The 22,486-nt window shown below is 39.8% G+C and overlaps 1 protein-coding gene and 1 pseudogene across 1 annotated transcript in view; one reads left to right on the forward strand and one right to left on the reverse strand.

The window, feature by feature from the left end:
- Positions 1-22,486, reverse strand: part of LOC133755344 (zinc finger protein 271-like) — a 45,837-nt gene that overhangs the window by 17,353 nt on the left and 5,998 nt on the right. The gene's annotated exons all lie outside the window — the stretch shown is intronic.
- On the forward strand, positions 5,480-8,817 carry LOC133755179 (vacuolar protein sorting-associated protein VTA1 homolog; annotated as a pseudogene).

Below are 22,486 nucleotides of genomic sequence, written 5' to 3' on the forward strand. Positions count from 1 at the left end.
TTGTGAATTCTGCGGGGATTCCTGAGAAGAAAGTGGGAAGGCAGCATGCAACACTCAACTGTTGTTGATTGATCTTTTACAACTCATTTCCTCTCACTGGTTTTTAAATACCTTTTTTTTTTTTTATTTGACAGGTAGAGTTATAGTGAGAGAGAGAACAGAGAGAAAGATATTTCTTCTGTTGGTTCACTCTCCAAATGGCCGCTATTTCCAGCACTGTGCTAATCCAAAGCCAGGAGCCAGGTGCTTCTTCGTGGTCTCCCATGCGGGTGCAGGGGACCAAGCACTTGGCCATCCTCCACCACCCTCCTGGGCTACAGCAGAGAACTGGACTGGAAGAGGGGCAACTAGGATTAGAACCCAGTGCTGATATGGGATGCTGGCACTGTAGGTGCAGAATTAACCAAGTGAGCCATGGGTCCAAACCCTATATACACCTTCTGAGTAATGACCAACATTTATAATTTCAAGCACTTAGAAATAGGATCTCTAATACTTGATTTTACTGAATCAATAATGAAAAATATAGTCCCTAAGAAAAAAAGAGTGATGATCACAGAGTGAAACTAATTCAGGATCTGACAAGGACTAAATTTGAGGTCAAGCTTGAGCTACTATCACTAATAGAAATATCACTACTAGAAACAATCAGTGTTGTCTGATCAAGTTTTACTAGATGAGAATGGCATTCCATATTTGTGCCAGTTTGTGTCCCAATCTCTCCACTCCTGATCCAGCTCCCTGCTATTGAACCTGGGAAAATAGCAGCAAAAGATGGCCCAAGTATGTGGGCCTCTGCCCACACCACAGAGCCAGCCCTAATAAATCTTATTAAAAACCTAAAGAAGGAAAATGTAAAATGTATAAATTATAGTTCATATAGGTGTAAATTTCTGAAAAATATATAAATTCATCTTTTTAGACATCTAAAATTTATTTTTAAATTATTTAATTAAAAAAGATAGAGACATTGATATAAGAATCAGCATAAGACATCAACTTTTCCAGGTTCTAGATGCATTTATTCACAGAGTTTCATAGGTGTAGTCAGTAATATGGCTCAAATAACAGTCTTACCCAGGGGATCCCACTAAATTTAAACAGGGTACTCAATACCATTTTAGAAAAGTTCCAAAATATGTATCAGAAGAAAAAATAATTTATTTGGTACATCTCATTTTAACTATAGTATCACCTAACTTTCCAATAGTCAGATGTACTCAGAAAATCCCACAGGTGGGAGAGAAGGCCTAACACAGCAATTATTAAAATAAAAATTTTAAGCTACAACTTAACTAGGGAAAATAACACTCCACAGGTCCCAAACTAGAATAATTAAGATGACATAATAAAAGGAAACTCAATGTCTTCATGCATTAAAATTTATTACATTAGACTTAATTAACAAAAAGGTGATTATTCCAGCTCGTTCCCACTTGGCAGCCCAATTGTTCCTGTTGGATCTGGAAAAAAGTAAATGGCATCTCATGGTAGATTACTAAAATCTTAATGCTATATGCCATCGATTATGTCTACCACACTTTATATCTAATATCTAATATTAACATATCTGATGCCTCTTAATACAAAAATGACCTGTCAACTATTACAAAAGTGGCAAATGTGTTTTTCAAGGCTTTTACAACAGCCCCTTAGTCTAGTTTGCCTTCACTTTGGAAAGACACTTCTTCTAGGGTATACACAAGCATCTCATTGACTTTGCCATCAAACACAATTTTTGCAAAGAGTTTAACTACCCACCTTTTATCAGGAGCACAGAATATATCACATTGATGACTTCCTCCCTGAATGAGACTGTTTGACACACTTGTGCAGAACATACAATGCTAATACCTTTTAGTCCTTCCTGGGTTTTGGTGCAATGCATACCTCATTTAAAAAATTAATTGTCATGGATGCTACAAATCAGCCCAGCTTATATGGCCCCCCTTCCAATGAAAAGTGTTAAATCAGTCAAATTAAATTATGTAGGCACTATCATTAGTGCTCTCAGTGACTTCTTCACTTGTGGAGCTCATACGCCTTCTAAATTCTTTGCATCATCTATGATATCCATTACTTCTCAAGGGCTGTGACGCAAGAAATAACCTCTCTTGGAACCTTGCTATGTGCCAGTAAAATTAAATTAGATGGCTATTAAGTGTGCTATACTGGAAAAACAGTCACCTACACACCTTGAGCCTGTGATTCTACAAACCTTGATGTCTAGTAGGACTTTGGCCATGGATATATAGCAGTAAAATGTGAGGATGGCTACTAAGGCCTCCTTAATAAATGATGGACCCAAAACTTGGCATACCCCATTTGGCAAAGGGGACGGCTTCCAATGTCTACTATCTATGTCCAGATGCCAGGGTACTGCAGGAGGTCACTATTCTAACAATAAAAAAGAAAAACCATTTAAGTTCAGCTGGACACCATTCTGCTGACTGTTGATCTCATTACTATTAATCTGGATGCCTTCACTGGTGACAATCCAGAGACCCAAAGTAGTCACAGCCATTATCTGCTAACAAAAGCTCAAACCAAGAGTTATGGATTTATATCTGTTATAACACAATTCCTCAGAACCCATCTAGTCCAAACCTTGAGAGTTGGAAGCTGTTATACTTGGCCCGCCCATAAATAGGATGTTAATTGTGCCAGATGGGTTCTATATTCTTGTACTGCAAGGAGGATGTCACAGATATTGATGCTCCAAACTTATCCAGCTCCCTGCTTATGTGTCTGGGAAAGCCACAAAGGATTGCCCAAATGCTTGGGCCCCTGAACCCATGTGATATCTGGAAGAAGCTCCTATATTATGAGATCAGCCTGGTCTAGCCCCAGTCATTGCAGCCATTTTGGAGGAGAACAAACCAGAAGGAAGATCAGTCTCTCCCTTTCTCACTCTAACACTGCCTTTCAAATATATAAATAAATCTTTTAAAATGTAATCATTTCAATAGATTCCTCAGTGCTCAATCATGATGACTTTTACTATCTTAAGTACATTTTCATTTCTTTTTTAAAGATCTGTTTATTTGAAAGGCAGAGAGGGAGCTGGTGTTTTGCAGCAGTATGCAAAGCTGCCATCTGTTATACTGGCATCCCATATAGGCAACAGTTCAAGTCCCACTTGTTCCACTTCTGATTTAGCTTTATGCTAATGGTCTGATAAAAGGTGGAAGATGGCCCAAGTACTTGGGCTCCTGCCACCCCCATTGGTGACTCAGAAGAAGCTCCTGTTTTCAACCTGGCCCTACACTGACCATTAGAGCCACCAGGGGAGTGAACCAGATGATGGAAGATCTCTCTATGTCTCTCTCTCTCTCTCTCTCTCTCTGTAACTGTGACTTTCAAATAAACAAATAACTTTAAAAATGATTTTAAAAAGGGCAGAGAAACACACAGAAAGTGGGTGGGGAGAGAGAGGCAGAGAGGTCTTCCATATGTTGGTTCACTCTCTAAATGTCTGCAACAGCTATGGCTGGACCAGGCTCTCAGGTCCGCTAATAAGTAGTAGATCTTGCACTTAGGTAAAAGAACTGAAGAATTTGAACCACTACCCCATGATTCCCAGAGATATTAAGCAGGAACCTGGTTTGGAAGTGGAACACTGAAAACTTAGATTAGCACTGTAATATAGAATGTGGGCATCACATACAATGATCAACAAATCAGAAAACCTAGAAGAAATCAAGAAACATACTAGATAACAAAATTGAGTCATGAAGACATATAGAAAACCTAAACAAACCAAAAACCAAGACAGAGATTGAATCAGTAACAAAAACCCTCCAAAGAAAAGCCCAAGACCAGAAAGCATCACTGCTAATCTACCAGACTTTTAAAACAGAATCAATTTCAATTCTTCTTAAGCTATTCAAAACAATTGAAAGAGAAGCGTATTCCCAAACTCCTTCTATTTGGCCAGTGTCACCTTATTTTCTAAACCAGAAAATGATACAGTAGAGAAAGAGAATTAAAGAACAATAGCTCTGATAAGCACAGATGCAAAAATTCTCAACAAATTACTAGCTAATAAAATCCAACAACAGATCATAAAGATAATTTACCTGGACCAAGCGGAATGTACTCCTGGTATGCAGGGATGGTTCAGCATATGCAAATCAATAAATGTGATATGTGACACTAGCAAACTAAAGAATAAAAACCACATGATGATCTCAACAGATGAAGAGAAAGTATTTGATAAAAAACAAGCTTTCATTATAAAAACCTTAAGCAAGTTGTGAATAGAAGGAACACTCCTTAACACAATCAAGGCAATATATGACAAATCTTCAACCAACATCATATTGAATGGGAAATCATGGAAGCATTTCCACTAAGATCTGAAACCAAAGTTTCTCTCCATCACTACTGCTGTTCAATACACTACTAACAGTTTTAGCCATGGCAAGAATGCAAGAAAAAGGAAAACAAATTAGAAAGGATAAAGTCCAGTAATCTGTTTGCAGATGATATAATCCTAAATATTGGGAAACCAAAAGACTCCACCAAGAGATTACTGAAACTCATAAGAAAGCTTGGTAAAGTTGTAAGATATAAAATCAACACACAAAAATCAATAGCCATTATACACACAAAAATGCTATGGCTGGAAAATAACTTATCAGATCAGTGCCATTCATGATAACCATAAAATTTTTTATGGTTGGAATAAATTTAGTCAAGGGTGTGAAAGATCTTTACAAGAAAAATTACAAGACATTAAAGAAATAGAACAAAACACACAAAAAATAAAAATCTCCCATGTCATAAATTGGAAGAACTAATATCAAAATTTCCATACTGCCAAAAGAAATTATTTTTAATTTTACTTTTATAATCACTTACTTGAGAGGCAGTTATAGAGAGAGGGAGAGACAGAAAGTGATGCCTTCTAACTATTGGTTAATTCTCCAAATGCTGTAATGGCTGGTGCTGGGCTAATCTGAACCCAGGAGCTAGAAGCTTCCTCCTCATCTCCCATATGGATACAGGGGACCAAGCACTTGGGACATCTTCTACTGCCTTCCCAGGCCATGAGCAGAGAGCTGGATCAGAGGAGCAGCTGGGACCCAAACTGGCATCCATGTGATGCCAATGCCACAGAGGCTCAACCTACTATTCCACAGTGCCAGCCCCCCAAAAGCAATTTACAGATTCAATGTGATCTCAATCAAAATACCAACAACATTCTTCTCAGAGTTAGGAAAAAGATGATGTCAAAATTGGTATGAAATGCAAGGCAATCTTAACAAAAGCATAGCTGGAGGCATCACAATTCCAGAATTCAAGATCTTCTATAGGGCAGTTATAATCAAAAGAGCTTGTTGTTGGCATGCCAAAAGACATGTAGACCTATGAAACAGGAATAGAACCTCTGAAAATTAATCCACACATCTAAAACCAATTAGTTTGTGAGAAACAAATTTAAAGCAATTCTGGAGAAAGGACAATCTCTTCAAAAATGGTGCTGGAAAAATTTGTTCTTCACAGTGTAGAGATCCCCACATTGCAACTTGTACAAAAATTAGCTGTAATTAGATCAAATATCTAAATCTATGTGATACCATTAGATTACTAGGGGAAAATATCAGGGAAACTCTGCAAGACATTGTCATAGGCAAATTTTGGAAAAAGACCCCCTGAAGCACAGGCAATAAAAGGAAAAATAGTCAAAGGAGATTATATCAAGCTAAGAAGCTTCTGAACTGCAACAAAGGAAGCAACTGACAGAATGGAAGCAAACATTCGCAAACTATTAGTAAAAATATCCAAAATCTCTAATGAGCTCAACAAATTCAACAACAAAACAAACAATCCAGTTCAAGAAATGGGCAACAGCCATTTTTCCTGTTATATTAAAACGCAGTTTTAACAAGCATTTTTCCAAGGAAGAAATTCAAATGGCCAACAGACACATGAAAAAAATGTTCAGGATCACTAGCCATCAGGGAAATGCTAACAGAAACCACAATAAGATTTCTCCTCACCCCAGTTAGTATGGCTATCATACAGAAACCAAAAATCATTTGGGGGCAGGCACTGTGGCTTAGTGGGTTAAGCTACTGCCTACAGTACTGGCATCCCATATGAGTACTGGTTTGAATCCTGGCTGCTCCACTTTGATCCAGCTTTCTGCTAATGAACCTGAGAAAGCAGTGGAGGATGGCTCTCATGCTTGAATCCCTGTACCCATGTGGCAGACCTGGATGAAGTTCCTGGCTCCTGGCTTCAATCTAGCCCTGCCTTGGCAATTGTGATCATTTGGGGAGTGAACCAGCAGAGATGTCTCTCTCTCTCTCTCTCTCTCTGTAAATCTGCAATTCAAATACATAAATAAATCTTTTTTTTAAAATCACAGAGTATGTTATTGAACAATTTTAAATGTTGTATGAGTAGACTTCTATAACCACTGAATTATTTTTACAACAGTCAGTCTGGTTTTAACTTTTTCTGTGAATGTAAGAATGTAATATGTACTTGAAAAAAGTATAGGCTTGAGAAAGTGGTGATATGCTAGAGTGGAGATGGCTGAGCTTGCTCCACTGCCCCCACTCTCCCCACAGTTTAAGAACATACAGTGCCGCGGCTCACTAGGCTAATCCTCTGCCTGCAGCTCTGGCACCCTGGGTTCTGTCCCAGTTGCTCCTCTTCCAGTCCAGCTTTCTGCTGTGGCCCGGGAAGGCAGTGAAGGATGGCCCAAGTGCTTGGGCCCTGCACCCGCATGGGAGAGCAGGAGGAAGCACCTAGCTCCTGGCTTTGGATTGGCACAGTGCCAGCCGTAGCAGCCATTTAGGGGATGAACCAACAGAAGGAAGACCTTTCTCTCTGTCTCTCTCTGTCTATAACTCTACTTGTCAAAATTTAAAAAAGTAAAAAAAAAAAAAAAATACAGCATCACCTGATGGCTCAGGAGCATGACAAGTAGGGCCCTGTGGTGGCCTATTACTGAATAGTTGCTCAAGAATTGATCTGAGGGGTGGGTGTTGGCAGCCATTGTTGATCATTATGTATTTCACCAAGGGTGTCATTTATATGCCATGCAAACTAGAATGAATATTGATAATAAAACTCCTGAGTGTCATAAATTTTTATCAAAATTAACAGGTCAGTTAGGAGCTCTTAAGAAACAGTTGGGGGGCTGGCACTGTTGTGCAGCAAGTTAAAGCCCTGGCCTACAGTGATGGCATCCCATATGTGCTCCAGTTCAAGTCCCAGCTGCTCCACTTCTGACTCAGCTCTCTGCTCTGGCCTGGGAAAGAAGCAGAAAAAATGGCCCAAGTCCTTGGGCCCCTGCACACATGTGGAAGACCTGGAAGAATCTCCTGGCTCCTGGCTTCAGATCAGCACAGCTCTGGCCATTGCAGCCATTTGGGGAGTGAACTAGAGGATGGCAGAGGCCAACTCTCCTTCCATCTCTCTGCCTTTCTATAGCTGCCTTTCAAATAAATAAATAAATCTTAACAATAACAACTGTTAGACCAGTCTTGGATGGGACACAATTATCCCAATGAGAGACTTCAATGATGCAAAAGCAAAGAGGTTTATTGTTCTAACTCAAGCTAGGGTCCACTCCTCCAATCATCACAGTGTTCTTCTGATGAGGATCCATCCCATTTCCTTTGTAGGGTTTATACAGGGTTTTCAGAGACATTCTATACATTATAGCACCATTCAGCAAATCATCTCATTCTGTGAGAATGTAAAGAACATCTCTTAAAATTGATTAGTAAATCCAGTGTTGGGAATAGACTAGTAAAGGTGGTTGGATGGCTTTGGGGTTGATGCTTTTTAAAATGATTGGCTAAAGCATAGGGCCTGAGCTGCTAGGGTGTATGTGCCAAACTGCAGGGATTTGGAATGTTATCAATCACCTTAACTGCCTGAAAAGACACCTGGATAGCAGGTATTTCCCTGCTATCTGCTGAATGGCTGTTGCTAGGGGAGTTTATCAGGGGAGTTTATTTTTCTTCTTTCAGGAGTTTTTGCCTTAGGGTTCAGGGTCTGGTCAGTCCTGAATTACAAGATGGAGGCCTAGTCTAAAATAGCTGTGCCTTGATCCAGGCTCAGGTTCTTCACAACAACAAAAAGAAACAGTGGGGGTGATAATGAAGCTATTACCCAAGGAGCAGTTGGTTCTGCTCATTTGGGGAATTATTCTTGGAAAATGTTTATATATGCAGACAGTGAACATTGTGCTGGGCTATTTCACAAAAATCATGATCAAGTTCTTCTATACTGCAAGTCTTTTAATAGATGTCATAACCATGTTTAACATAACACTGATGAAAATGTGAAACACAGAAAGTATGCAAGGTGGAAGGCAACATATATCCATAATTGCTTAAAGAATGAGGAGACTCCTCAAGCAGGCTCTATTGCAATTGAGGAAGATATTGATGGTGAAGAAAATGAAGATGCTGTAGTAGCATCTCTGCCCACTCAACACACCTCAGCCATCATCATCTTCAGCAGTTGACCCAGGCAGCATGCCATCAGACAGCTATAGTTGAATACAGATTCCTCTGGGTGCACATGCCCTAGCCTACACACCAGCAAAAGTGCCCATAGCATGGGTGTAACAAGGAATACTATGCAACCTACTCTATAGAGTAGTCCAGCCATTGATCCTGCACTTTCAGTACAGTTTCCCAAGGAGATACCCACCTCACCCCTGAGGACTTTGTGAGAGCTCAGAAATACTGCAAATATGCTGCCAGTGCTTTGCAATATGAAGCTGTAAGCACTGCCATTCAGAATCTACAGAAAGACCTCAAGTTACTGATGATCAACAGAGAATGAAGCCTTTGTACAACAGATCCGCGTATCTTTGGCATAAAGAATTAACTCCATTACTCTGTCTTCAGTCTATCAAGAGTACAGTTTCAAGAAAGACCTCAGTTGAATTCAATATGACAATAAAATCTGTGTGTATCAGATTCCTTTTGAAGCATTCATCAGTAGCCTCAACAGTTTTTATTATCCATTAAATGGCTCCAATAATTTATGGGTACATAGGACTGATGTTGGCAAGATCCTAAAAACACCCTTTGAACCCTGCTTCAGCAAATGAAAACACAGAAAATATATATTGGAAATAAGCTTTATTAATTTACATACATGAAGAGAAATTTTTTAAAAGCCATAATATTTGGACAAAGAGATCATATTACTTTGCTGTAAAATTCTAAATCTAATAAAAGATTCCAGAATTGTCTAGATGAGAGATTACCTTATTGTTTTCCTTAAGACTTATAAAACAAATACAAATGTCCTAAAGTGTTAGATTAGCATGAAAAACTTATGTTCAAAACACAATTTTTATTCATTACAGTTTAAAGTTGACAGAAGGAAAAATCATTCAGTAAAGGGGTAGAAATGCTTTCAGAGTTAATATTAATAATGTTGGTTTCCCAAATGCTTTTTTCTGAATTTGCTGTGTTAAAAAAATAAATACAAAGATTCTTTTTAAAGAAAACTTAAAAAAAAAAAGGCTTGTATTGAACAAGATGTATCTAAACTTCATAAAATGCTGTTATTTTAACTTAAAACATACATAAGCATATGTTTTAAACATAAATAATTGATTATAAAAGCTTGTGTTTCCACTCAAATACACCTATGAAATGAAATTACAATTTATCCACAAAATAATTTAGAATTTCCTAACAGTATCTAACTTAAATGATGAAGTAAAACATACTAAAACTTCTTTTGTTTGTGTGAATTTAATTACAGCACCTTAAATTAGCATTTTGCATGCTAAAGGTTTTAAAAAGTTTTGAAAAGGAGATAAACTCCATGAGGTTGGTAGATTTTCTGTTCTAAATTCTTCATGTACTTGGGGCTGGTGCTGCCGTGCAGAGGTTAATCCTCTGCCTGTGGTGCCGGCATCCCGTATGGGTGCCGGTTCTAGTCCTGGCTGCCCCTCTTCCAGTCCAGTTCTCTGCTATGGCCTAGAACAGCAGTGGAAGATGGCCCAAGTGCTTGGGCCCCTGCACCTTCATGGGAGACCAGGAAGAAGCAGTTGGCTCCTGGCTTTAGATGGGTGCAGCTCTGGCCATTGCAGCCATCTGGAGAGTGAACCAATGGAAGGAAGACCTTTCTCGCTGTCTCTCCCTCTCTGTCTGTAATTCTACCTCTCAAATAAATAAATAAAATCTTAAAAAATATATTCTCTCTTTTTTTTTTTTTTTGACAGGCAGAGTGGACAGTGAGAGAGAGAGAGACAGAGAGAAAGGTCTTCCTTTTCTGTTGGTTCACCCCCACAATGGCCACTGCAGCTGGCATGCTACGTTTGGCGCACCATGCTGCCAGGTGCCCCCTCCCAGTCTCCCATGTGGGTGCAGGGCCCAAGAACCTGGGCCATCCTCCACTGCACTCCTGGGCCACAGCAGAGAGCTGGACTGAAAGAGGAGCAACTGGGACAGAATTCAGTGCCCTGACTGGGACTATAACCCTGTGTGCCGGTGCTGCAGGCAGAGGATTAGCCTATTGAGCATGGCGCCATCTCAAAAATTATATTCTTGATATTACTCATATTAATTACAACCTCTTATTTTAGAAAAATGAAGGTTAATGGTTTATGACTTCTGCTAGTCCGTGATTGTTACAAAGTAAAACTTCTAGTCAAGGTATGAATTTGTAAATTCCTTACCTGCAATCAACTTATGGTAATAAAAATTGTGGTACTAAGTTAATAGTCTTTAAATAAATACAAATTAGGAGAATATTTAGCAACTTAAAAACACCTGGCTATCAAAATTATTCAGATGCAGACAAGGTAAGATTCCTTGTGGGGTAACCACATGCTGAGTTTCTGGTTTCTTATTTACATGTCTCACTGTCACAGGCTGAACAGCAACAGAACACAGTATGAGAATGATGAGCACTCCTCTAATTCTAGAGACAAGTGCCCTGTCAGGACTTCATTGGCCTAACTGTAGATGTTAACAATACAAGTCCTTTTAAGAAACTAGTCATAGAAAATAATCAAAGAACAAAAGAGAACTCCAAAAGAAATCAGACATCATCTCATAAATATATGAAGAGTAAAAGACTCAGGAATAAATGTCTCTGTTCTCAAGAGAATTGTGGGGCCGGCGCCATGGTGCAGTAGGTTAATCCTCCACCTCCAGCACTGGCATCCCATATGGGCACCAGTTCTAGTTCCAGCTGCTCCTCTTTCAATCCAGCTCTCTGCTATGGCCTGGGAAAGCAGTAGAAGATGGCCCAAGTGCTTGAACCTCTGCACCCATGGGAGACTGGGAAGAAGCACCTGGCTCCTGGCTTTGGATAGAGCAGCTCTGGCTCTTCAGCCATTTGGGGAGTGAACCAATGGATGGAAGACCTTTCTCTGTCTCTACCTCTCACTGTCAGAAACTTTGCCTCTCAAATAAATAAATAAAATCTTTCAAAAAGTCTGTTAAAGTGAATTGCAACCACTATTGTATGTTTTCTTTTGCAACTTCAAGTGGACATAAAATAAAATAAAATAAAATGAGTCATGGTTTCATAAACACTAAAGCTTATCATAGACAATTGGTACCAAAGACTAGCTTCTTTCATAGTCTCTCTTTATAAATAATTAATAAACCAATTATTTTCTTCCTACTCTGCAAAGCCAATTAATTGATTTCAAATTTAGAATTTTCCAATCACTGAGAAATGCACAATGTTAATGCTTTTGGAGCTTTATAAGAGCATAAAATAGCAATTTTTAATTCTTGCACTTTTTAACACTAGAGAGTTCTAAGACATTAAATGGTATTTTTCTTTCTAACCCATGTAAGACTAACAATGTGCAGAAAAAATTGAGGATTTTCATTATGTGGAAAAATTATTGTGCTTTGCCTAGAATCATACTTCAACTTTGGTTATTTTTCCTCTCCACTGAGCCAGGAAGAAGAGAGTCCTGTGAAACTAATAAAATGCCCCTGGTGTTCTTAAATGATTACTTTTTGGACAGGAATTTCCAAGAAACAACACCACAGTCGTAGTGAACTTTTTCTGTGGTTGGAATCTTCTCTTTGCTTTCAGGAGACCAAGAGAAGCCACCTGGAGATCTCAGGGGAAGGCCACATGGGAATGGAGAGGCATGCGTCTCCTCTGGAAGCAGTTGTGTCTGTGAAATTTTTTGCTCATGACAAATTTGACAGGTCTCTATCCATTGATAAAGAAAAGACTCATCATAAAAATTAGTAATGCAGAAAAAAATCATTGAAATTTCATTTTTTTCTGCCACAGGCAAGTGGAACAACATCTCTCACAGTAAAACAGACTGTAAAGAGTCTATCCAATATCTCTGGCTCTCCTCACATCCTAAGGACAGACCTCGGGGAACTTCCAGCTGCCTCTTCCAGAAAGGTAAATCAATAATAAATTGTTAATAAAAAGAAAAAGGAGGTAACTTTTTTCTGTATTTCTGGATAGGATTCCTGTCATTGAATCAATATCATGATTTTTATTCATTTTTCCTTCTTTGGAATTGGGGTAGGAGTAGGCAAAAACATGCATGAAAGAAGGGGGAAAAAGCTTAAAGTAGCAGATTGTAAAGTAGGAACAAATGGACAGGAAGGCTGGAGATGAAGGGGTAAAGACTAGGTTAGGGAAAAAAGCCAGCTTATTAAATCCTTAAAAAGAGAAAGGAAGAAAGGAGGAGGAAATAGAGAAGTATGGTTATGTTCTTCTGGAATTACATTCTTATGCAATCTGTTCTCTTTGTATTAATAAAAATAAAAATGTTTAACAATTGAAAATTTATTCCTTTTTTGAATCACTACTGCCTCATTCCAACACTCTATAAAAACAGAATCCAAAGGCAGGCATAGGTTGCAGGGTGGGGCACAGTGCAAGTGGCAGTGACAGCCCTATTTATCTAATATCAAATTCTGCACCCCAACTTCTAATCCAGCAATCACCCAAAATCAATTTCAGAAAATAAACCACTTAGGGCAAAAGCTCAGAGAAAATCAATGAATTCATTATTCTTTGCCTGTGAAGTACTCATAAAAATTAGCATGCTGCTAAAGAAAGTGAGACGATGGCCAAGCTATGCATAAAGAACACAGGGCTGCAAAGTCAGCAGGCAGTTTGGTGTTTTATGAGCACCCAAAGTGAACTGCAGATGATGGAAGGGGATGCATTACAGAATGGGAGCTGAGTAGGCAGCCCAGCCAGCAGTGATCAACAAACCTTTAACCTGAGATTGATGAGTATTTGTGAAGTGTACAAATGAGTTCTACCTGTAGCAACAGTAATTACTTTTTCCTTAGGACACAAGGAAAAACACATTTTTTCCCAATTTTTATCTGTTTTTCATTTTATTTGAAAGACAGGGGGAGATGGAGGGGGGAGAGATTTCTTCCATTTTCTGGTACACACCCAAATGCTCACAACAGCAGGCAATGTTCAGCCTGAAGCAAGGATCCTGGAACTCCATGCAGCCCTGGGTGAGTTCAGTTAATTCTGAGGACACACAGTCTTCAGTGACACCTGTCTTTATAAAGACACAGCTCAATACAAAATAAAACTCCCTACTCAGGACTTTGGTGATCCAAGAGGAAACTTTCAAATATTTTGCAGATGAATGCAAAACAGAAATCTGGAGACTTCTGTGAGCCAACAAGTTCCCTGCCTACCTGAGAATCAGCCTGGTCACCAGGGAGATAAAGGGAAGAGGACCAAACAAACCACTTGAGACCTGTGCCCAGAGTCTTACCTCTTGAGTGAGCATAAAGGCAGCCCAGTCATTGGGCACTGGCAGTTTTGGACCACCTTAATCCTAAAGTGGGTACACAAACTAGTCAACTCCAATTTGGGCTGAGTTATCACACTGGAAGTCTGGACAAAGATTGTCACCCATTAAGGAATCTGGACACAGGAATGGCCAAAAAAGAACCATCAGGAGATGCGCACAATAGGAGTCAGAGTACTAAGTGGGTAATAAATGCACAGATCCTAGACCAAGGCAACAGGCAATGCCAACCTTCTCTTTTGTTACAAAATTTTCTTATTTTATCTTAAAGGCCTTGAGAAACAGATCTGCAGACATCTCATGTGTAAGACAAACATGCATAATTCATAATTGGCCTATAAATATTAGCATTCTTGTCCTGATCAATGAGCCTCAAGAACTAGCTCAGGGAGGGGCAATTAAAGGGAATCACTTCAGTCTCATTACTAGGGGAGTACACATCCTCCATGAACTGCTTCTTACAAAACATTTCTCCAATTTTCCAGGAGAAATACATCAACTCTGAAGAGGCTACTTTGTTTTTTTTATTTGATAGAGCCCAATACCTGTCTTGGGAATCACCTGTGATGTGAAGTAGATGGATAAGAAAGCCAATTGGAATCATCTACTAGAAGATGAGATATTTTACCCAAATCACTATATTTCACTCTACAGAAAAATGCAAACTGAATCACAAAGAACTCCAGTCGATCAATCCCCTTGTTTAAGCAAAGGGCATATTTGCATTACTCCAGATATGCAGGCTACTTTTTCTGTTGTACCTTCATGTGGACTATCTGCATAGGGATACAGAGTGAGGGGGAGGCTGCAGTAGTAAAAATGGTCAATGTTTCAATTATGAAACTGATTTTTAATTATCTCAAATTCAGTCATAAAAATTCTGTTCTAAGGAGCGGCAAGATGGCGGAATAGGAAGGGAGCACACTATTAGTCCGGGGAAGAGACAGGTTAATAAAAGTGGAGATACTGCAGGGTCAAGGAAGAGTAGGGGAAAAAACAGCTGAGGAAACTCTTCTGGAACTAGTGATTCACGGTGGACCTGCGTGGAGAGCGTGGGAGCCCAAGTTCGGGACACCAGCGGCAGACTCAACACACCAGCACTGGAACGCGAGGTGAGCCGAACCTCCATAGCTGGAGACACCAGTGGGCAAGCGGAAAGAGGAGACTAGAGGGAATGAGGCTTGAAACTCCGTGGGGAAAAGTTCACCAGGCTAACTAGAAGAGAGAGAGGAAAAAAAAAAAAAGTGACCGATACGGACACGAGTTTCTCTCTCTCTGCTCACCCCTCAAGGGCTAGCAAGACAAAGAGCAGGCGTCATTTTGACATACGTCATAAGCAGGGCGACCTCAGGTCTGCACCGGCCCTAAGCCTAGCAGAAAAACCTGACTCTGGGGGGAGGGGTGAAATAACAGGAGATTAGCATCTAACTTGGCAACCCAGTGGGAGACTGCAGGAGAATTGGAGCCCACACTGAGGGCAGCAGAGATTCCCTGTGTGGTCCTTGGGAAAGAGTTTCCAATCCCTGGCTCCTGTGGGTATATCATGTGCCTGCTAACTACCTCCAATTACATTCAGCTATGCGGAATTACTTCCCTTTTGAATCAAAAAAACAAAGAAAGAAAGAGATTTACCACACCTAACCTGGGAGTGTCATCTTTGACACACCCTCAACCCTGAGGAACCAAACAGAGCTCTCAGGCCACACTCATCTCAAGCCTCTAAGTCTCCACCGAAAGCAGACAGTCTACTTAATATAGAGCCATAGTGTAACAAGAAAAAACACCACAGTGAAGAAACCAAATATCTCCAACATGCCAAACAACAAATGCAAAAACTGAGGTAAGAAGAACAAGGAAGACACTATGATGCCCCCAAATGAAAAAACACCCCAATTCAAGATTATGAAGATGATGAGATAGAAGCAATGCAAGAAGCACATCTCAAAAAATTGATAAGAACATTAAGAAGTTCTCAAAAACAAATTCTTGAACTACAGAAATCCTTAATGGACAAGATAGAAAATCTCTCTCGGGAAAATGAAATATTAAGGAGGAATCAAAATGAAATGAAACAACTAGTAGAACAAGAAACTGTGATAGTGATGAGAAATCATAATGAAATGAAGAATTCAATAGATCAAATGACAAACACATTAGAGAGCCTTAAAAACAGAATGGGCGAAGCAGAAGAGAGAATATCGGATTTAGAAGACAGAGAACAGGAAAGGAAACAGGCAAACCAAAGGAAAGAAGAGGAAATTAGAAATCTAAAAAATATTGTCGGGAATCTACAGGATACTATTAAAAAAACCAACATTCGGGTTCTAGGAGTTCCTGAAGGCATGGAGAGGGAGAAAGGATTAGAAGGTATTTTCAGTGAGATACTAGCAGAAAATTTCCCAGGTTTGGAGAAGGACAGAGGCACCTTAGTACAGGGAGCTTATAGAACCCCTAATAAACATGACCAAAAGAGATCCTCACCACGACATGTTGTAATCAAACTCACCACAGTGAAACATAAAGAAAAGATCCTAAAATGTACAAGAGAGAAACGTCAGATTACTCTCAGAGGATCTCCAATTAGACTCACAGCAGACTTCTCATCAGAAACCCTACAAGCTAGAAGGGAACGGCAAGACATAGCCCAGGTACTAAGAGAGAAAAACTGCCAGCCCAGAATATTATATCCTGCAAAGCTCTCATTTGTGAATGAAGGTGACATTAAGACTTTTCATAGCAAACAGAAACTGAAAGAATTTGTTGCCACTCGTCCTGCCCTGCAAAAGATGCTTAAAGATGTGTTACACACAGAAACACAGTCACCAATATGAGAGAAGGTAAAGGAAGGAAACCTCACAGCAAAAGATCACAGGAAGCTCAATTTCTCTTTGACATAGAATTAAACTCTGATGCTCTGTTAAATCAATGTGTTAAAGTAATCTATTATGTTCTCTTGATGCCTGTTAAATTCTAATTGTTCAAAAACAGCTGAATTTTTATTAAGAGCTAAGGGTTATTTAAATATATGCTTATTTTCAAAGATTTGAATAATCACCTTGTACCAATGATCAAATTTGGTCTATGTTATGTCATGATTTTAAGGAATCTTATTTCAACCAGATATTTTGGATTTTGAGCCTTCTTGGCATTCTTGACAGGCATTCAAAAAATCAAAGTTTCAAACAATCTGGACTCTAAAATTTCCAGTAAGTCTTGGACTTTGCTTTTTCCAGCTTGGGCCGAACTGAAAAAATCGAAGAACCTATGTCTCTCATCTTATAGAGATACCAACTAATCAGGCTATTTGGATTATACTAGAAGTACTGTCAAGATGTGATGTGGTACCAAACTTTAAGTTTCTATAATGGAAAATGCTATTAATACAAATGTTTGAGAATTAAAAAGTCTAATGATCTTGTGTCACTAGACATGATAGTTATCTTAATGAGAAAGCCCCAGAGGCCTAAAGGGTTAAATACTTGTAAAATCCTCCAGGTGCTTTCAAAAATACTGTGAAGTAAGCAAGTGCCTCTTGTTGGTTGATGAGTTTATAATTTTAAACATGGCGACTTAAAGTCTTTTGTCATCCACAGTTATATATGATTTGCTGCTCATCAAACTAAAGCATTGTTGGTTCTGTGTTTAGCTGTCCTCCTATAGGTTCCTATGGACTTTTTCCAGCCACTTCTATTGTATTCAGTACTTTGGGATGGCTCTGTAAACAGATGAAGCCAATAATATATTAACAGTACCAACTGAGAGAAAGTATGGTCAACTGAGGTTACCAGAAACAAAAAGCAATTCAAATCAATTGGCAATCTACAAAAAGAGTTAACGATTTTAAAAGCTATTATTAAAATTGCTATATTGGTCTATTATGCTATGTTATATGTGTGTACATATTGTATGTCCACATGGGGAAATTTTATTAAGAGTTTTATTTTAAATGGCTTATGGATAAGGTTGTCCATAAATTTAAGCTGCTAAAATCAATCAAAGATACATTTTAATTTGTGTGACCTGAATCTGTGTATCAAATGTTTTAAACTTGTTGGTAGAAAGAAACTAAAAACATTTTATATGGTTGTGCTTAAGTTTATTGGTTAAACAAACTACACCATGTTAGATATTTAAGAGGTGTTTTCAAATACATGATTCTTAAAATTTATAGAAGGCATTGGACCTTCTGGTAAATGTTTTCTTAAGTTGTTATCTAATGGTTGAAACTGTTTGCTAAGTATTCATGTGATATTGCTATTGTCAGCAAGCGATCTAGGACTTGCTCCCTCATTTCTCTATTCTAAGCCCAACTTGTTCTTTCATTTCTCTATTCTCTTCAAGGTAGGAAACTAATTCTATTATGAAGGAATCTGTAGGATGCACAATTTAATCTTTAGACCTTATAAAAGAGATGGCTAACATTTTTCTGTAATAGCATAGCCAAAAGAAGAACTTAAATAATAATCTCATAGCTAGATTCACTTCGCAATCAGCGAAGTATACAGTAAGTAGAAAAAACCTCCCTTTCAGACCAAAGGGAAAGAAAGTTTTAAAGCGAGAATATAATTTTCCTCATGGGCATTGTCTACCTTAGAAAAACTACTACAGAACATGTCTGTGACTATAGACTTGTAGTTCAGGCCTCCGAAGATTAGAGATGGGACTTGGGCACTCCCTTGACTTGCATCCTCTGGTCTGCTTTAACAAAAACCAGGAGGAAAAGAAAGCTCGGCATCAGAAGCAATGGGTGGCAGGCCTATGAATGGCTGATCTGTACAGTGATCTGCCCTCAAGGAGACCCAACAGGCCAGTCCACTGCAGTGGCTTTCAATGTGGTAAGCCTGGGCTTCAGCAGAAGTCAGCTTGTGAAGAGCCCTGGCAGCTCTGCCAAGAGTTGGATCACTGGAAATGGACCTGCCCTGGAGTCGAAGGATGCCCAGGTCAGAGCCACAGATCTTATTGGCTCTAAGCTGAAAAGCCCTTCACTCAGCCCAACTTCCAAAGTGACCACTGCAGCTGAGGGTATGGTCAAGTAGGGTCAGCAACATTGCAGGCAGAACTGTAAATTTCTTGTTAGAGATGCCCCCTGCCTTTACCTGGCCAGCTCTCCTCCCAGGCCAGCCAAGTAATGAAAGTCAACAGAGTGCCTTCCCCTAGGAGGTTCACACCTCCCTTAGGATATACCCCATGTGAAGAGATAGATGGGTCTGGGCCTCTTAACTTACAAGGCCTAAAGCCCACCAGATTATTATCAAGCCCCTTCTATCAGGTTCTATTTCCCTCTCAATCAGAAAACTTAATTGTAGCTTAGACAGCACCTTTCTTAGCTCTTCTAATAATGACTCTGTCCTTTGTTCTAGACCCTATGTAGCGTACTTGGGCCTCATTCCTTTGTAATCATAACCTCTACTCTACCACCAATGGCTCTACTCCCAACCTGTGTGTACTGATGGTCCTCTTCCCCACTTAATGCTGTATAATTGTTCAAACCTGGTAAATGCCACTCTTAGGATCATTGGTTACTATCCTCACTCTGTCTTTTATGACCTTGTCTCAATATGATCAGAGTCGGCAAACTTGGAAGGCTTCCATAACCTTGGCAACTCATGACAACAGCCTAGGGTGGTTAATGGCGCCATAAACTAGAGTGTCAATTTGTTGGGTCAACAACAGGAGCCACTGTGCACTTGCTCCTCATGTGGGATCTCTGTCCTTAATGTGCTGTACATTGGGATTTAATGCTATAACTAGTACTCAAACAGTATGTTTCACTTTGTGTTTCTATGTGGGTGCAAACTGTTGAAATCTTTATACTAAATTGATCTTCTGTATATAAGGAGAATTGAAAATGAATCTTGATGCAAATGGAAGGGGAGAGGGAGCGGGAGAGGGGAGGGTTGCAGGTGGGAGGGAAGCTATGGGAGGGGGAAGCCATTGTAATCCATAAGCTGTACACTGGAAATTTATATTCATTAAGTAAAAGTTTTTTTAAAAAAATTCTGCTCTAAGCAAGACACACATAAAGCCAAGCTCATCCCTTTCTCAACAAAAATTTAATGCTAACTGCATATTTAGGAGTGTACTATTGCATTTAATTCCAGTACTTCTCTACATCTTATAAGATTTTAATTATTTGAGAGGTTGAATTAGACAGTGAGGGGAAGAGACAGAGATAAAAGTCTTCTATCTGCTGGTTCACTCCCCAAATGGCTATAACAGATAGAGTTACACTGATCTGAAGCCAGGAGCCAGGAGCTTCTTCTCTGTCCCCTACTTGGGTATAGGGGCCTAAGCACTTGAACCATCTACGGTTTTTTCAGGTCATAGTCATAGCTGAGAGCTGGATCAGAAAAGGAGCAGCTGGGACTAGAACCAGTGCCCATATGGGATGCCAGTGCCACAGGCAGAGGATTAAACTACAGTACCAGCCCCTCTATATCTTATAAGCACATCTTATCTGTAAGAAGAAAACTGAAAAGTGAGTCAAGTATATCACAAATTATGTTAGAAATTATCTCTAATTAAAAAAAAAAAAGGAACACCCTATAATAGAAATCTGCACAAATGACCTGTGTCCTATTACTTTATCCTTTGGAATACTTTTCAAGATTTCTTCTGGCCTTCTTACCTTCCCTTGTTCCTCATACCCTTTCAATATCACTGCCCTCTCTGTTCCTGCAGCTCTCTCCCTTTGGAAGCAGTCTTGTGGACTGGCAATCATTATTTCAAAATGTTTTGTAGGGAGGGCCTGAATGGCCTTCTAATGTCCCTTAAATATATGTTTCCATAAAGGAGACGATAGAGGGGCTGGTACTGTGTCCCAGCAGGGAAAGCTGCTGCCTGCACTGCTGGCATCCCATGTGGGCACTGGTTTGAGTCTCGGCTGCTCCATTTCTGATCCAGCTCTCTTCTAAGGTCTGGGGAAGCAGTAGAAGATGACCCAAGTCCTTGGGCCCCTGCACCCATGTGAGATAACTGGAAGAGGCTCCCAGCTCTTGGCTTCAGTTCAGGGTAGCTCCAGCCATTGCAGTCATCTGGGGAGTAAACCAGAAGATGGAAGGCCTTTCTCCCCCCCACCCCCCGCCTCTGCTTCTCTCTAACTCTGCCTTTCAAATAAAAATAGTAATAATAAAAACAGACAGTAGAGCATAGTGGGAAAGCCATTGCCTGTGATGCTGGTATTCCATATTGTGCATGAGTTTATGTCCCAGCTGTCTACTACTGATCCAGCTCCTTCATGTGCCTAGGAAAGCTACAAAAGATGGTGCTTGTGCTCCTACTCCCAAATGGGAAATGTGGAACATACTGGCTCCTGACTTTAATCCAGTCCAACTGCAGCTATTGTGGCCAATAGGGGTGTGAACCAATGGATAAATGATTTATGTCTCTCTCTCTTTGTAACTCTGCCTTTCAAATAAATATTTTTAATTTTTTTAAAAATTTAACAAATGGCCCTGAATATTCTGACTCATCTTGACATGTAACAGGAGCCAAGAAAGTTGCTGCTGACTTTATGTAGTGCCTCCTCAATCCGTTCTATAAGAAAAAAATATGTATTTCTTTTGCTATCCGAGCACTCGAATCTAAAAGAAACAATACTACCCAGTACAGCTCTGTTTAAGGCTGCTCCTGCACTGAAGAAAAGTAAAGGAGCAAGGGGCCCAAACCCTGTGTGGCAGGCTGGCAGTCTCCTCCTCACTCTGCATCTGAGTTTCTGGTTAGAGATGGAGACAAAGGCAACTCCAGATACTGCAGCGGTACACAAACAGCCTCAATCACAGACACGCCTTGTGTGTGTGCAACAGAAGGAGAGCACGGAGCACTATGTAAGGGAGGAATACATTGAACAAAAAGGAAAGGATGTGAATGGACATAGCTAAGAATTTCCCCACTCTGCTGATCATGATCTCAAGGATGTCCAGGCCAGAATTCCATTTCACTTTGGAAAGCCCACTCCATAAAGTTTTCTCCACCTAGGTGTATTCTTCTGTGAGGAATCTGTCTTCATGTGAGAGAGGGCACCACCACAGACTGAAAACCAGTCAAAAAGCAGAGTGATGGCTTTAATTCTCAGAGGTGAATGGACTACCACAACTATGAATTCTGCCTTAAAAAATAAGCTTCCTTCTGCTCTAGGAAGCTATATAGGTTTGGGCTAAAATGAGAAACACAGAGACCAGCTGGTCTGTTAGGTGAGAAGAAAGGAAGCTTGATTTCCAGTTGTTACTTTGTAGCATGTTAGTCTTGAAGAAATGGAAAGGTAGAATCAGTGCCAGCCTAACACATGGCAGCTTTAGCCACTGATGACATCACAGCTTGCTACCAAAAGTGGCAGCCAAAATAAACTCAAAAAATGACAACCAAAATAAAACAGAAGAGTCTAACAATACCAACAGTTGTTCAGCAGATATCACCAAGATCTTGACACACAAGTCATCAGAAGGATAAAGGGTGGGTCTGGCTTTGTGGCACAGTGGATTAAGCCACCACAAAATAAAATGCTGGGATCCAATATGTGTGTCCACCCTTTAAAAAAGATTGATTTATTTGAAGGTCGGAGTTTTGGGGGCCAGTGCTGTGGCATAGCTGGTTGAGGCATCCCTGCATCCCATATGGTCCCTGGTTCCGGTCTTGGCTGCTCCACTTCCAATCCAGCTGCCTGCTAATGTGCTTTGGAAAGTGACACTGTATGGCCTAAGTCCTTGGCCATTTGTC

Source organism: Lepus europaeus, unplaced genomic scaffold (genome assembly GCF_033115175.1).
Source record: "Lepus europaeus isolate LE1 unplaced genomic scaffold, mLepTim1.pri SCAFFOLD_3_1, whole genome shotgun sequence".
Taxonomy (NCBI): domain Eukaryota; kingdom Metazoa; phylum Chordata; class Mammalia; order Lagomorpha; family Leporidae; genus Lepus; species Lepus europaeus.